Raw genomic sequence first — 18,283 nt, 5'->3', positions numbered from 1 at the left:
AAAATAAATAAATAAATTGAAATAAAACAGCTGTGAGGTTTGTATGTTTGGATGTTACACATAAGAAAATATTCAAAAGCCTTAAACTGTTCCTTGTCCCTTCAGGTTCTTTGTTTTTACCCTTAGTTCTGTGTTTTCTTGCTGCCTTAAACAGCATGTTACTACTCCATGGACTAAAATATTATATTAGTTAATGCTGTTTGAGCATCATGCTTTCAGAGAGTCCCTAAGCTGGCTGTAACTCAAAGAGCTGTTGAACCTGCTTCAAATTGGAACAAAGATAAATCCCAGTTTATATTTTTTTTTTAGCTCTGCGTGTTTCACACTTTGTGTTTCCTTATTATGCCCATCTGTGAAAACAGAGCACTTCAATAGAATTGAAAATACAGGAGGTAAGAGGAACCCAGAATATGCACGTTCAGGTTACTATAGGTGTTACTGTTGTCTTGTTACTCTGTGGTATCATTTATGTCATTAGCTCATATTGGTAAGACATTTGAATTTTGATGGTGATGGTAAGAGTAAGTTTTCAAAGAGTAAGTTAAGATATTTCAGTAAAGTGAAGACATTAGAGACAAAAAAGAAAGCTTCACAATCACAGAATCACAGAATTGTAAGCGTTGGAAGGGACCTCGAAAGATCATCAGGTCTAACCCTCCTGCCAAAGCAGGTTCCTTAGAGTAGGATGCCCAGGTAGGCTTCTAGAGAGGAAGATAAGTGAACATTGCATTTCCTTATTATTGTGTAGCTAACATGTTCATATGGAAATCCATCCAGATGGATCACAGTGGATTACTCTGCTTCAAAAAACTGGTATAACTATTAACATTTAGGTAGTACAGAATAGGCTTCATACTTGTCAAGGGTTTTTATTTTGGGATTCAGACAGAATCTTTACCTAGATGACTAAAGTGTTAGAGACTAAAAATATAAAAACTAATTACTGAAGAATCTATTTTAAATGGAAATTGAAACCACTGAAGGTCTTAGTACATTTTTATTTTTTATTCCTATTTTTATAACTTCAACAGGTGTTCATTTAGTCAGGTACTTGTCTGTTTGTGAAAACAACAGTTAAACTGATTGATTTTTACCTCTAAACATATCCGTTGAAATCCAGCCAAATATTTTTAAAGCTGAATGTGTTAGTGGAATAAACTGTGATAAGAACAGAATCCCAGTGTACTAGAATTTAAATTCTACTAGAAAAATAACTTGACGGAATATATTTTTTAAAATGGAAAATGTGTTGTTTATCAATGCAAAATGGTAGTCATGTAATAGGACACTCCTCTTAAAGTAAACTCCCATTAACAAGAAAAACACTTAGGTTTGAAAGGTTAGAAATTTAACAATTATGTGCTGCAATTTGAAAAATAAAGTGGGGTTTGATAAAAGCAGGACAAAATGAAATTATAATAAACCTTTTTAATCTCTCCTTTGAGACTAGAGGTTAACCTACATTTGTGAAGCAGTCTCATAACCTACTGAAAATTCTGTAGTCAAACATAACAGACAGAATTTTTTGGAAATGAATGTGATATTTGATAGATGTCTCCCTGTCCAGCTGCAGCTACAGACCAGGTTGCTGAACTCAAAGTTGTTCTCTGGTAATACCTGAGTCTGCCTAGCATATTATGGCATCAATGGATGCCATAAGGTTTAACCCTTTCCACTGTCAAAGCCACAACTCTCATTTTCTAATAAATTAGCAATTACCCATTCTTCTATCCTTTTGTTCTGAAACTGTGAAAAACTGTTATAATTTTGATTAAATAAATTCATTGTTTAATTTCAAAAGCAGTTGGATTCACAATCATATTTCTTTAAAGACCTGAGAGGAGATAATTTGACCTCATTTATTTTGAAAACACAAACACTGCATTTTCATTGTTTGTAAAGTTTTATATGATGTCTGTAATATATATTTTTCTGACATAACCAGTTCTAAATTTTTATTCTTCAGTATTTATCTTTTGATCAAAAGCAAGGATAACAGTCTGACTTCTGAAAGATTAAAGACTGAAAAAAAAAATGAAATTCTATTTCACTTCAAAATGATTGATAATAGGATCATACAAAAAATAAAATAGGTTAATATTTTACTGACATACAGAGTTAGAATTGAGATATTAAGTTATGTATAATTTACTGGGCTGACATTGTAAATTTAATCTAATCAATGGAACTAGCAATTCTATTCAAAGTTTGTTGTTAGGCTTCTATATTATTCCTTTAATCAGAAAAAAAAATAAAAAATAGACGCTATTGTTTATAGTTAAGGAATTAAAACCTGGATCTGTATTAAAAGATTTTATTATTTTATTTTTTTATAGAATAAATTGCCTTTCTTCTGTCTCTCAACATAGGAAGATCTGAACAATCTCTTCTTAGGAATGTTCTTTGGTTGATGATTGTATCAGTGCTACAACTTCATTAAAGTGCATATTGTTTAGAAATATGAAAAAGGAGAAGAAATATGAATTCTGTAGAAAAATTATAAGTAAAAAGCAAGCACAGAGTGGTCAGAAGAGATATAATATGCGTGTCTACAACTTACAAGCCAAGATACAAATTTATTTATTATTTATTTATTTTATTATTACATTCTGCTTCTCTACATGTCAAAATATACAAGGCAAGCACTTATATTTTATCATCTGCTAATTGGCTTTATTTTATAGATGGACAAATATTCATTCTTTTCAATTTGTGTGTCAGTAAAATTCCTGAAGTGATGTGACCCCATAAGACATATTTCTATAGGGAAGACAGTGCTTTGAGTAGTGCTTTGCTATCTCACAGAACTAGTTTGGATTTTTAATAGGGTGTTATGTCTAAGATAACATGCTTTGTTTCTCTCACCTGGGAAAATTAACTCATGCACAGATCTGGCGATGCATGGTCTAGGTATTCCTGTGCATAGTACTCTGCACTGGGAAGAGTAATCTACAGAAGCTTTTTCAACATGCTGTCTGAGAAATTAAACCCAAAACAAAGCTTCTCAATCAAACTGGCACCTGGAACCTATTAACATGCTGTGTACCCAAACAAAAATGTAAATTGTCTTCTTTTTCAGGGAATAATTTAGATCTAATGAGAGCAGGTTGCCTGAAGCTAAACTGTTAGGGAGTTGCCATAGTGAATTTAGCAATCCAACATACCTAGCAACATGAAGAAATGAAGAGAGCTGGAAAACAAGTGAAAAAATAAGGTGAATGAGATCCTCTTTCCTGATATCTTTATATCAAATTCAACTTCACATCCAAAATTGTATGATAACTGTAGGCTGTGCTGAAATAGAAATAAAATGTTTGAGGCAAGAATCCTTACTACTTTATGCACCAAATGAATACCAGGCTCCTGGTTTTGACTTCTGTCATTACTAGACCTTACACCAAGAGTAGCATTTCAGATGAGAAACATGGCAAGATCTCTGCTCCGCTCTTAAATCCTCCAGGATTGAAAATCTATCTGCCTGTCAGAAAGCGAGGTAGTGGGATAAATTAGCCCATATTACTGACTACACCCTTACTAATAGAAATATTAATTAGTTAAATTTGTCATTTCTATCATTTATATATTATGAAAGAGAGTGTTTATTATTTGTAAAGGCAAAAAACAAAACACTCAAAGCCTTTTCCCTCAGAATAGGAATTATTCAGCAAACTGCAAAATTGAGAAATATCTCTGCTAAGACCATTTTTTTTCCTGACTTTGAGGTTTTCCTTTAACTAAGATGTGTTTTAGATCCCCCCCTTCCCCAAGTCCCACTCACAGAGTAAATTAGCTCCAGCTGATCTTGACTGCTTCTGCTACAGGAGCCAGCTTGTTAAGTGAGTTTAGTACCAATACGCTACACTTCATCTTATCTTTAAGCGAGTCAGCAAAAGCTTATTTAGACTTTTCCCTGCAGGATTAACTTTTGTAAATGTTGTCACAGTTTCAGTCACTTGTGTTTTGTCTCCAGTAGTAAGGGGCTCAAGGTAAAAATTCACAAAGGAGTGGTTGGAAAAGCTCATTTAGAAGTATGTGAAAGAATCACAATAAAATTGTGATTTCTACCCTTCTTTTTAAAAGTGTGTTGTTGTTGTTGTTGTTTTTTGTCCCCCCCCCCCCCCCCCCCCCCCCCCCGGCTTCTTATTGTATATGGCCAATATTAGAAATCACCTCTTAAACACTTCTGAAATTTCTCAAAATTTGGTTTCCTATATTCCTCCTTCTCTCTGTTGACAGATATTCTTTGTTTTCAAAGCATTCATCTACCTGTCTGCTTTCTCCATCCAAATTCTCTTTCCTTTCCTCCTTTCATTCTCTGACTAATGACCAAACCACATTCCTGTACTTGCAGAACATAGGATCATAATTTTTCTTCATTTTTTCTCTCCCTATAATCATGCTTCTCAAGTTCTTCCACTAATCTTTCTATCTCTTACAAAATCCATACACCCTATGTAAGGCTTTATATATCTTCCTGCTTTATGAACTTCTGCTGAGATATTGTTACATTACTGCTGTGCCTCAAGCAATTTCCTAATACTTATTCCAGAAACAGATTTTGTTGAGCTTTTTTTTTTTTTTTTTTCTTCCCAAATTTTTTTTATTTCACTACTTGTCAGCAGATGTAGTACCTGCAGTAGCTGGTGGTCTTTCACAGAAAAAAGTTCTTCTATTCCAAGAACTAACAATGTCCTTCCAAACCACATAAAAGATCACATGCATGTAAGTTCACGTTCATCTTGCCTATCATTAGACATATTGCATATTTGCCAATTGCCTATCATTAGACATACATTCACACAGAGGTCTATGGAATCTGTTAGGCATGTGTGAGAGAAAAAGAGGCGTTTTCTTTAGGTTCTGAATTACTGTGTGAAGGTGTCTGTTTCATTCCAGTACCAATATGAGTAAGGTGAATTGTCACTTTGTCTAGGTGCCTAAAAGTAAAATGGAATGAGTCTGGGTCTTGTCTTGACTTATAAATGTATGGTAAATAATTACAGTCTTGCAGTGAGCTAAATTTATTCTGCTAAAGCAGCACCATACATTTCAGTATTAACCTCATTACATGGAAAATGGAAGAAAAATATTTTTCTAGACAAGATTAAAAATAGAAATTAAAAATAGAAATAAATAGAAATAAAGAGAAATTAAAACTAGAAATATAATATTTGCAACATTAGAAAGCTGGTTGTTTGGAGGATGCATGTTCCCAATTGTTCAAAGTAACAAGTGAAGTTTTAGTTTCCTACAGTGAGGTAAATGCTATCTGAATTATCCATATGTCATGCTTGATTTTTTCCCCATTAAAATAAATGTGGAAATTTACCTTACAGACATTCTAAATGTCACCTGGAAACAACAGTGCTGTGAGTGAGACAGAGGCAGAAAGGGCAGGTTAAGTAAGTACTTGGAGGAGGTAGCCAGAGGGTGAAGTCCTCTCCAAGAAAGAAAACATCTGAATGAATTGCTTTTAAAGTTTTCTTTCATTTTTAAAAACTTTTTCCTCTTTTCAGCTAAGATTTTGTTATTGCTACTAAATAAGGACAGCAGCTCTGAAAATACTTTTCCAGATATCATCATTCTCTTCTACTAAAAAATGCTTTTAATATAATTAGGCAACTTTTCCTGGAGATGTCTTATGATTAAAATATACCATGAAACTATGGAAGAGAGAAAGTGAGATCATATTTGCGGATATTTACTACTTCAACCCTCTACGAGCTCTGAGGTCTGTATTATGAAAGATTAGTCAAGAATAGGAATGGGTTGTCCAGGGAAATGGTGGAGTTACCACCCCTGGGGGTGTTTAAGGAAAGGTTGGACCTGGTGATTAGGGACATGGTTTAGTGGGTGATGTTGGCAGTAGATGGTTGGACCCCCAGATGATCTTGGAGGTCTTTTCCAACTCTAATGATTCTATGATTTTTTGATTCTATTCTTCTAGCCTGCTTTTACTTCTCAGCTACTTATTTTCTGACTTCACTGTTTGCTAGAAAATACCCTGAAAAAAAATGTCATGAATGTCAGAAAAAGATGTGTCAGTCACAACTAGAGATATAAAGGTTTTTTGAATCTTTTAGGTTGATGAGAACTTTACATTTCACTCTCACATGTTGACCTGCTAAATTAATCTTTTTGATATTATGGTTGGATTGTTGCAGTGCACTTGATGGTGTGTTGCCAAAAAGGTTCTTGTATCACCTGCAGCTAGAGCAGATTGCAGTAAAGCAAGTATTTGCAGGTGTGGAACTGGGAGATTCTGTCTCTTTTTGGCTTTGCTTTGTGAACTGAGTACCCATCCAGTTAAATGAGTTTACTTTCTTTTGCTTTGACATAGTGTCTATCATTAAAAGCTTCTCTGCCAGAATACTAAAAAGCTTTCAATGTTTCAAACATTCAAAAGTTTCCCCAGTTTAGAACCTAATAAAGGACTTCTGTTCCTGAATCCACATAACACATAACTCTCCATGCGGCTATCTGCAAGTACAGGGGCACTTGGTGTTCTTCCTAAGCCTCCCTTCGGCAGGGACCGTATCAAATCTGTCCCTCTAACAACATTTTTGCAGACTTTTAAAATATACATTGTCTTCTTATCTCTTATTTCACAATGATTATTTCTTTTAATAGGTTTTAGAAATATTTTTGAGGGTTGTCACAGGGAGAAAAAAAACATGCTCAGTTCATGGAGCTTAAATCAAATAAGGATTAAGGTAGTTAATTATTATATGTTTATTTATTTATTTTAAGCAACACATAACCAACAAGGAATCAGTAAGCTATTATTCAGATCCAATATCAGCAAGACAACAGATAAATTACACTACTAGACAACTGCAAAATATTAGTAAGCATTTTGTAAATTCCTTCTTTAATTAATTCCTTAAAGGTCTCATGCTCTCCACCATGTATTAACATGCTGTCCTGCTGCCCAAGGCAATGTGGGTTACTAGAACCCTTCTCCCGCTGGCTCCCACATCTACACACCCCTCCTTGTGGGTGCTCCAGCTCTGTGTCTGCTCACATCACTTCCAACAATCCATACAGTAGCTAGAGAATACCCCCCTGGGTTATGAATCACCTCTGAAATATGGGGTCTCTGCATACTACCTGTATTTTTAGTCCACTAATCAGATGCAGGCTACATTTTTTGTCCAATGGGGTACAAAATTATGTTGCTTTGTTAACTAATGACTTTAATTCAAAACTCTTGGTATCTGAGGAAGCTTTCTACTCTGAGGGACTTTACTCTATGAGCCTCAAGTCTCTGAGCAGCCTTATTCTGAACTATGGGTGCTCAGAGTTTTCACTAACTTTATGTTATTATTGAGTAAGCATTTTCACAAAAGGTATTGCCAATTTAAAGCAGAAATTCCTGAAAGCACATAACCTGAATTACCTCAGTTGAAAGTGTTCTTTATAGTCTTGAACCACTGAACAAAATGCAAAATGGAATAGCCTTCTCTGTAAAGCATAATCCAAATATTCCCTTTATTTATTTCTGATTAATAGAATACAATTAGCTTGGCAAATTGTAATCTAACAGAGCTTTCCTACAAGTGAAACAAACTACAGTTTTGGCAGTTTGAATGGGCATAGCTCTGTTTTTGCTTTTAGAACTAGTTATTTATATCAATAGGGAACAATTATATCACTTGAGTTCAATCATATCCAATTTGAAGAAATCCAAAGATTTAATAACATAATTCTTTATGTTAAAATCCAATCTCTCTCTTCCCCCAGTCCATATACACATGGCTGGTCATGTACCAAAAATAGTCATCATATATTTATAATCCCACAGATGTAAATATACAATAAAGAATGGCTGGGCATGTACAGGAAGTAGCAATATATACATGATGAATATTTTCATGGTAGTATTTTATAGTACTTTCTAATACAAACATTTTTACTTAGATTTGTTGTACATACTGTTCTTATTTCATCAGTGTGCAAAACAGATTCTAGTTATTCCCATGTTAAATTGAGACAAATTTCACAGTTATTTACCACTTGTACAGGTATTTGAATAATGTGCATTTGATAAACTTTTTTTTTTTTTAAGTTCCTTATCCCTTAATTTGGATTCATGAGATCTATGAGATCTTGACTTTATTCAGTTCAGATCAAATTTTACACTGTGGGCTAAGTTCAGAGGAGATATAAACTAATTTGTTAGCCACATGGATATAAGTTGATACAAATTAAATGCATTTAGAGAATTATAATGTGTGGAATTTAAACATAAAAAAGAATCAAGAAATGGGTGCAAACTATAACATTGGCAATTAAATCATATATCTATATACACACATAAAATCATTCTTCCTTCCTCCTTTATCATAACTGTTATGTACTTTGTTCATCCTCACCTTGATCTTCCTAGAAACAAGTGAGTTAAAACAAACTCATCATTTTCTAGGAGACAAATATTGGGGAGACTCTATGTTTGAAACAGATCAGAGAGAGACCTTGTGCTAAATTTAGTAGAGCTAAGGTTAAATGGTATTGATCAAACATTATGGCTTGAGAGAATGATTCTGAAAAGGGTTCAAATAATCAGTATTATATAAGCTCAGAAGACAGGACTGTTAGCAATGAAGTTATCAGAAGTAATACTAACAACCTTTGCAAATGTTATGCAGCTCTTTAATTTGCCTTTGCATGACTTTGCCCATGTCTGCAAAAGGGTTTTCTGATGCTGAGAAGACTATTATGGCATCTTTGTTAATTCTGAAACTGTTCTGAAAAAAATGTTTAAAAATAATCTTTCTTCATAATGCATCAGGATGTTACAGACGATCAATAATAGCGAGACAAATATGTAAGATCAAATGTGGGTATTAGAGGAAAATTTTAAGATATAAGATCAAAAAATAATTGCCAAATTAGAGTGTAAAAAAAATTCTGTATGGTATTTTTGTTAAGCAGTGCTATTTGAGGAATGTAAAACATGGCTAACTACATCAGCAGGTGTGGTGTAGGTGTAGTGCAATTTTACATTGACATTGACATATTTTGCTGAAGCCTATAAAGTATTATTATATACTGGCTACTGATCTAGGTGTAGACCTGATTAGAGATAATTGAAGGATGACTTTTTTACTAAAAACCACTTTTCCCTTAAACTGCACTGCTTGGTAGCAATGGATTGATTCTGTGAAAATTTAGACAAATGATCTTTAATGCAGTATTTCATTAGGTTTAAGATCTCTATTCTGTTCTTATGGTAATGTTGTTTGTTTTTTAATAACTAACATTTCTAAATTTAATACCTATTATGTTTTATTTATGTTTAGCATTAGAAGTTATGTATAATAACGATATGCAAATAATATTATTGTTATTTTCTTTAGACAGATTTTCCAAGAATGATTTTCCAGAAGCAAAACATTTTAGATCATTGCTATCTGTGAATTGTTCCTCATACTCTGTGCTAAAGTAGACTCACATTACCAACATAACATGTGTTGGTATTTTCCCAGTTATTGTTTAAATCTCACTACAATATCAGATTATTCTTGATTCTTGATTTTGTCCAATCTATTTTGTAATGTTTCTTTCTAGAAACATTTGTATCGGGATGAGAAGACATTTCTACAGTTCAAAGCATCCTACTGACAAGCAGCTCATCCTGATGATGTATATATTTATTTTTTAAACACTCGCTGCCTGCGTCAAATGTATGTACACTGATTCTCTCCCCTTCCATTCAAATGCTTTTTGTTTGTTACATGAAAAGATACAATCTTGTATATTGTCATCTTCTGTAAAGCAGTAGATTTTTCTAGGTAAAACTGATCTCCCAACTTCCTTTCCTAACTATTTTCCTATAACTAAATATTGGAATGTATGAAAGCACTTCCACAGTTGTCACAAATGACTGTAAACCAGTATCAAAAATACCTCTAACTGCCACCCAAAAGGGCAAACTCTAATCTACTGTCATATGTAGTGTTGAAACTGTTGAGTAACTTTATTAAAATTAATGGAATATTTTTATCCACTCCTAAGCAAGTAGGAGTAAAATACAATTTGAAATTGAATTCTGAGAAGCAGAGGAATGTAGAAAACACTTCCATTCACATTTGAATATTTCCAAGTGATCAGGAGAAGGTGTACAGTCTTCAAAAGGCATAACAGATCTAAGTTCCAAAGAGAGTAACACATAATATGAAAAGACAGTCCCAAATTTCACTCGCAGTAATGACTTGTTTATTTTTCCATCTCTTCTGGGTCACTAAATACTAAAGAAAGTGGTGGTCTGAAGAATATAAAAAAAGAAAAATATTCAAAATACCCCCAATAGAAAAATGAAACTTTTACTGCCAAGTATTAATCTATCTCTAGATTCTGCAGCTCTTGATCTTATGTATTATTTCTTATGAATCCTCTTAGAGATATGGATTGAAAGATAACTTTAAGCAAATGATCACAGAATGTTGGCAATAGTAATTATGCAGAACAATTTATCATGGATGTAAATGTAATCCATATAATCAAATGTACTTATAAATAAAGAATGATAACAAGTATGAATTAAATTAATAAGAAATTCTTCATATTCGTTTAATTTTCTATGTTCAGTTATTAAAGTAATCAAGAGTCAAAGAAATAGCTCTGTAAGTCATGCTACACCTGAATAGTTTATTTCAAGAAGCCATGGGCAGTTTTTTCCTACATGTCAAAGAAATAAAAATTAACTCTCCACTAAGAAAGAATGTTATTTCTCAGCAGTTGTTTCAGAAATTGTTGAGAACTATACTTGACCCTGTAATAACAAAGAACATTTTGAACAAAGAACATTTCTTATTTTCTTTTACATGGAATGAAAGAAAGACCATGTCGTGGTTCCGCTCAGGAAGGCACAGGGGAATGGGGGAATGGGGGTTATGGTCAGTCTACAGCACTTCTTCTCTGCCACTCCTTCTTGGTCACTCTTGTCCCCTGTGCTGTGGGGTCCCACCCACGGGATGCAGTCCTTGATGAACTGATCCAGCGTGGGCTTCCCACAGGCAGCAGCTCTTCCAGAACTGCTCCAGATATGGGTCCGTACCACGGGGTCCATCCCTCAGGAGAAAACTGCTCCAACCTGGCTCCCCCACGGGCAGCAGCTCCTGCCAGATCACCTGCTCCTGCGTGGTCTCCTCTCCACGGGCTACAGGTCCGGCCCGGAATCTGCTCTGGCAGGGGTCTTCCACAGGCCACGGCCTCCATCGGTGCAGGGCCACCTGCTCCACCGTGGTCTCCTCCACGGGCTGCAGCGTGGAACCCTGCTCCACCGTGGTACTCCATGGGCTGCAGGGGGACATCCTGCTTCACCATGGTCCTCACCACAGGCCGCAGGGGACTTCTGCTCCGGCGCCTGGAGCACCTCTCCCCCTCCTTCTTCACTGCCCTTGGCGCCTGCAAGGCCATTCCTCACTCCCTTCACTCTCCCAGCTGCTGTGTGGCGCAGCGTTTTTTTTTCCCTGTCTTAAATATGCTCTCACAGAGGCGCAAAACAACATCGCTTATTGGCTCAGCTCTGGAAAACAATGGGGCCCTTCCCAAATATGGGGCAGCTTCTAAATCTTTCTCACAGAAACCACCCTTATGGCCCCCTGCTACCAAAACCTTGCCACGTAAACCCACTACAGACCATAAAGGTGACAACTGCAGACCAGCTTTGTCAAATGTCAAAGGAATAATGTTTCCAGTGTGAGCAATAGCTCTCTTGATAGGTCTCAAGACCCTTTCTGACTTCTAATGACTTCTGCTAATGCTGCATCTATTGTTATGAGATGCAAACCCTGTTCAACAGCTAGCATGAATACTGGTGGCAACATCAGTACAGAACACAAGTACTTCTAGGGTGATAACTGGGTTATTTGTAGTACAAGCCACTGTAATATCATGGCTATCTAGACTTATTGGTAACTGAGTTTAGAGCTAAGGTAGGCATGTATAGTCTCATTAGCAGTCACTACTAAAGGAACATAATACTGTAGAGGAATAGCCACTGTCCTGGCTATTCCTCTACCAGCCACTGTAGGCTGATTGAGATTTTTAAGTGAGCTTCATACAGTGCAAGAGGGTAGCTGAACTACCTTATGTGGCTTACATCCTTTTTTGATTTGGTGGAGGGGTCAATGTGCGGAAATTAGCTCAGTGGAGCTACAAGTGGCAGCTGTCATGGATACGAAATCACCACAGTCTGTATTCTGGGTGATTTTATATGTAGAAATTACCTTTGTATTACTAATACCTGTAGCTACCTGAATGACAGCGGAGTTGAGAATAGAGTAGTTAATGTAGAGTGTGTTCCCTGTTAAACACTAAGAAAAAAACAAACCGAGGAAGAGGAATAGGAGAGAAAATATAGTGAGGAGGGAAGGCAGAACATGAAAGGGTCTGTATCACAGAAAATGTGCTTTTGTTGAGATGCCTTAATATCTATATGGTAGTTTGCTTAGCAACACATATAGAAGAGATGGTTTGCTTAGCAATACATGTAGAACAGATAATTCAAGCATGAGACAGCAGTAGAACAGAGATGGGAACACAGATCTGTTTGTGTAATAATGGTCATGAACTCTTACTCTGGACAAAAGGCCTACTAGCAAGGTTTTTCAGAAACTTTTCAGGTGCCAACTACCTTGCAGGAATCATATGACATGAAATGAGTATCGAGTATTGACTTCATCTCAGAACAACAGGATGGACTGTTCAGCAGCTAGTCATGCCAGTGAAGTGATATGCCAGAAATATCTTGATCTGTGTCAGGATGATGTTACTGGATTGCAGCTGCAAACATCTTGATAGCACTTTTATTTGATAAAAATAGAAAATTTGATAAAAATTGAAATATATATATATATAATTGTGGGTTGATATTGCTGTGGTATCCTGGTAGTACCCTGATAATAAGTTATCATAGAATCATAAAATATCTTGAGTTGGAAGGGACCCATAAGGATCATCGTGTCCAACTCCTGACACCCCACAGGTCTACCCAAAAATTCAGACCATAAGACTGAGCACAGTCCAAATGCTTCTTGATCTCTGACAGTCTTGGTGCTGTGACTACATACCTGGGGAGCCTGTTCCAGTGTGCAACAACCCTGTCGGTGAAGAACCTTTTCCTTATAACCAGCCTGAACCTCCCCTGACACAGCTTGACACCATTCCTGTGGGTTCTATCACTGGTCATTAAAGAGAAAAGATTGGTGCCTGTACCTCCATTCCCCTTCATGAGAAAGCTATAGACTGCAATGAGGTCTCCCCTCAGCCTTCTCTTTTCCAGGATGAATAGGCCAAGTGACCTCAGACACATAAATCATACAAACAGAGATGTTTTGGATAATGGCATGTCATTTAAGGCACAGGATCTATTGTTGAGTTAAAAAACAGAAGAGACTGGGTTGACAGAAGGCATGGAGCAGGAGAGGACTAGAAGTGAATTCAGTGCAGTTAGATGCTCAAAGATCTGTCTTGTGGAGTGCAGTACACTTTGGCCAAAGGGCCAATACTGGCTAGTCCTGTGCTAGATTATAAAAACAGCACCAAAATACAAGTGTGCTTGTGCTTGGTCTTCTCTCATTATTGTTAACCCATTCTCTGACACTTATTTTCCTGTGTCAGCTAGCAGCATCCCAGAAAACATTCAGCCATGGTCTGGATTACTGCACACCATGCATTGTTTCCAGTAGTTGTACTCCCAGCTCAGGTCTGTTTTGTGGAAGAAGATGATTTACGTGTGAGGACATGATCCATACTAGGCCAAGGGGTCACAAGACCCCTTGTAATCTCTCAAATTCTGCTCTTTATTACAATCTAACCAAACTGCCAGATTCCTTCCAGTACCTAAAGGAAGCCTAAAAGAAAGCATAAGAGAGGCTTTTTGTCAGGGAGTATAGTCATAGGACAAGGAGTAATGGTTTTAAACTAAAAGAGGGTAGATTTAGATTAGATATTAGGAAGAAATTATTTGCTCTGAGGGTGATGAGGCACCAGAACATGTTACCCAAAGAAGTTGTGGATGCTCCATCCTTGGAAGTTTTCAAGGCCAGGTTGGATGGGACTTTGAGCAACCTGTCCTAGCAGAAGGTGTCCCTGAACATGGCAGGGAGTTAGAACTGGCTTAGAACCCTTCCAACCCAAATGATTCTGTGATTCTGTGAATTTGGTATATTACAGAATCACAGAATCACAGAATTTCTAGGTTGGAAGAGACCTCAAGATCATCGAGTCCAACCTCTAACCTAACACTAACAGTGATAACAACCATTGAACAGGTGAGAGACTCATGCCTGCACATAAGACATAATTTATGCTGAGAGTATTTTTGTATAAGATTTATAAATAGTCACATACTATTTGGTATCTATGCTTTCCTTTAACCTCCGTGAGTCAGTGAATAGAGAGCTGACCACTCAGGGGATTTAATTTCCTTACTTGCCAGATATTTATTGTAGCTCTACCTTGCACACTCAAAACCATCCTCCTTGAAGAAGTTTGGGCTTGTGAAAAGCCATAGAAAGTAAAACAAACAAAAAAAAAATCTTTTTTTTTTTTTTTTTAATTCTTAGGGATGATCATGAATCAAATCCCAAGTTCTAACATATTTAAATTCTTCAAACTGACAAAATGTATTCTTTTCAGTAAATATTACTACAGAAGAAATTCCATTATTCTTTGGAATGTCACTATAAAAAAAAACACTATAAACTGACCACAAATATTATTAGACACTCATTTTTGTTTAAGAGTTGAAAAACTATTTCAAAAGGCTTCTTATCTAGTAATCAATGATTCTATTTGATAAAAAATAAATAAGTAATTGAAGGAATCCTCCTCTCCAGTAGGCATTTCTCCTGCTTGTTCTTTCAAAGTTTATAGTGTTTACTGTTTTAAAAACTGACAGTTCAAATCTAGCACAAACCCAAGTGGCACTAACAAGCAAATTGTTTCCATTTCTGAAACCTATTGTAGTAATTGCTACTGACTCTAGAGACATTCCCTAGGCAAGAGCAGTAATGATAATTTGGTAACTTTCTTTTAAGTAGACTTCGTTTACAAGAGTTAGTAGATATTTCTGCCTTTAGGGCTAAGGAGAGGTTTATGGACTGCTGTAATAGCTTCTCACTTTTAATTTTTCAAACGAGGTTTGCTTTAGTAGTGAGCAAACAGCCCTATGTTTTCCAGATGTTATTTCTTAATCATTAAATTTAATATATATCTCTTCAATCCCGCTCCTTTATGAGGCTCCTAAAAATACACATCATAAAATCCTTGTCAAAATTTCCAGAGAGACTATTAATGAAGTTTCATATTAGAAAATCAACAGCTTTATTTCTCTCTGGAGGACTGTGCTTGATCATGTCCCAGTTGTTGATGACAACATGTTACTTTATTATTCACTGCCCAGATTGGTGCATCAAGAGTCATACTTGTGGAGCAAGACCAAGTTGTAAAAAAATGTGTAGAGCAAAAGACAGTCTTTGCATTAAGCTTTTTATAAATCAGTGCTAGTACCAGTGAGCAGTTAACTGATGCTTTTACATTCCTTTTCTGTTTTGTGTTAAGACCTCAAACACCTTTAAGAGATTGGATTTCTGTAAAGAAAAAAAAATAGTTGAATTAGCAAAGGATTTTAGGGTAAGTGGTAAACCTGTTCATAAGCATTCGTAATGATAATGTGAATTTAAAATCTGTCCCTTAATTCAAACCTAAATAATTTTCTAAGTGTAAAAGAAAAAGATTAAAAAATTGCAAATTGCAATTGAACAATATATTATATGCTCTTGTGCTTTTTGGAAATTTGTCTCTATCTTTCCCTTTCATGGGAGTCTTCATTCACACAGCAGATGAAATACTTGTGGTAGTCAATCACCAATCAGTGCTTCAATGTCTAGGGTTTACCTGAAATGAGATGCAAGCAAATATTTCAAATGTTTTTGCTGAGGACTAAGACCTTGAGCTCTTTTTTTTTTTTTTTTTTTTTTTTTTTTTTCTGTACCCATATGTTAACACAGAAAATGGAAAGTTTTTATGTAAATTGTATGAATACAGAGAAGTAAAACTAAAAAGAAATGAGAACACTCACATAAAATCTAATATCTAATGTGATCTCTCTGCTAAATCAAAAATATTACAGCATGAATTTTTATAGTGATTTATTAGAACCAAACCATGTGTTGACAGTCAGCAGTGCAAGAATTATTAATAAAAACAGTGCAGTGAGAAGTTCAAGTAAACAATTAAAAGGCTGTGTAGGTGGCTCACAAATGAGTGAAATGTGTGTAAATTAACAGGCTGATCTAATTGCAAAATACCATTTGGTCATTTCTTCTTTTCTGAAAGCAGAGACCATTTTCCAGCCTGTTGTGGATACTTGGTATTTATACTTAAAGAAATAAACCCCATAGTTTCTCAGTTCAGTAGATACTCTGCAAGAATATTTTGATCATCCTAGTGTTTTCTGCTGGCAGTACTGATTATTTCTCCAAATTTCAATAAGTATAGCAAGGATGCCTACCTCCTGTAGGACTTTATGTAAAACAAGTACTGGAAAAATAATTATTTCAAAGAAAGTGCATAGAAATAGTCATTTCATATCTTAATGTCTGAACTCTAATATTTCTTGGATTATTTTGTCTTTGTCAGATTTTTATTAATTTAGAATCACAGAATCAGAATCATCAAGGTCAGAAAAGATCAAGTCCAACCATCAGCCTGACCTACAAAGACCCACCTACTAATTCCCTACTAAGGAATCCACATCTACACTTCTTTTATTAAATACCTCCATGGATGGGGACTCTGCCATTTCTTTGTCACCCTGTTCCAATGCTTGACTACTTTTTCCACAAAGAAATTCTTCTTAAAGTCCAATCTAAACCTCCCTTGCAATAACTTGTGACGGTTTCCTTATGTACTAACACTTGTCATTGGAGAAAAGAGACCAACGGCCTCTTTGCTGCAACTGACTATTAGGTAGTTGTAGAGAGTGATAATATTTCCCCTCAGCCTCCTCTTCTCCAGACTAAACAATCCCAGTTCCCTCAGATTCTCATAAACTGTGTTTTCTAGTCCCTTCACTGGCTTTGTTGTTCTCCACACACAGTTGAGTACATCATTTATTACATTAAGAGTATAGAGACTGGAATGGAAACTGAAGTTTTTAATGCCAAGAAAACTATGAAATTATTTCTCAACAGAGCTTGTTACTCATGTTCATTTTGGACTTAGACAAAATTCAAGATAAACTTTGACCTTTTAATCACATTTTCAGAACAATTTTGAAAGACTTAGACTCTTTCTGTTAAATATTCTAATTCTAGAGGGGCCCTTTTTAAAAACTGTATCCATCTTCCTTTTTAAAATTAGAGAATTTTTGAAACATAGGAAGATAGAGATTTCTGCTACCATAAACTTATTAAAAGCAAATGTATTGATTTAACAACTTTACTGTCTTCCCCCTCCCTCCCTTTATTTATTATTATTTTTTTTTATCAAAATTATTCCTGATAAGAACTATAGTCTTCAAATTTAGCACAGTAGTATCAGCCTTTCAGAAAATAATATAAAAATATATAAAAAAGGTATATATATATATAGGTAAAAAAATGTATATATATATATTTTTATATATATAATATATATATAAAGGTATATAAAAATATACCTTTCAGATATAATAATATAAAAAATTGTTGATCTATTTAATAACTGAAAGAAAAACTTTGTCTGACTTGAAACTGAATTCTGAAAATAAAATTGTTATAAATAAATGTAATGTTTAAATACTGTAAATGTTGTAAATGAAATATAGAACTAGATTTTTGTTATTGATGACTATGATGTGTTCATATTATTTCTACTTATTTCCTCTCAGACTTCAGACTCCATTTTTTCATTTATTTTATTTTATTTTATTTTATTTTATTTTATTTTATTTTATTTTATTTTATTTTATTTTATTTTATTTTTCATTTTAGCACACATGTAGGTCTACCAAAGTGATACCAATGTATCTTCTGACAGATTGTTGTTTGTGAGTAGTCAGCACTGATTTATGAAGGGGAAATCATGCCTGACCAACTTGATAGTTTTCTGCAATGAGATGACTGGTTTGGTGGATGAGGGGAGAGCAGTGGATGTTGTTTGTCTTGACTTTAACGAGGCTTTTGACACTGTCTCCAACAACATTCTCATTGACAAACTGATGAAATATAGGCTGGAAAAATGGGCAGTGAGGGAGACTGAAAACTGGCTGAACTGCCAGGCTCTGAATGTC

The sequence above is a fragment of the Anas platyrhynchos genome, chromosome 1 (genome assembly GCF_047663525.1).
Source record: "Anas platyrhynchos isolate ZD024472 breed Pekin duck chromosome 1, IASCAAS_PekinDuck_T2T, whole genome shotgun sequence".
In the NCBI taxonomy this organism is placed as follows: Eukaryota; Metazoa; Chordata; class Aves; order Anseriformes; family Anatidae; genus Anas; species Anas platyrhynchos.
The sequence above is the reverse complement of the archived record's forward strand: the minus strand, read 5'-3'. Positions refer to the sequence as shown.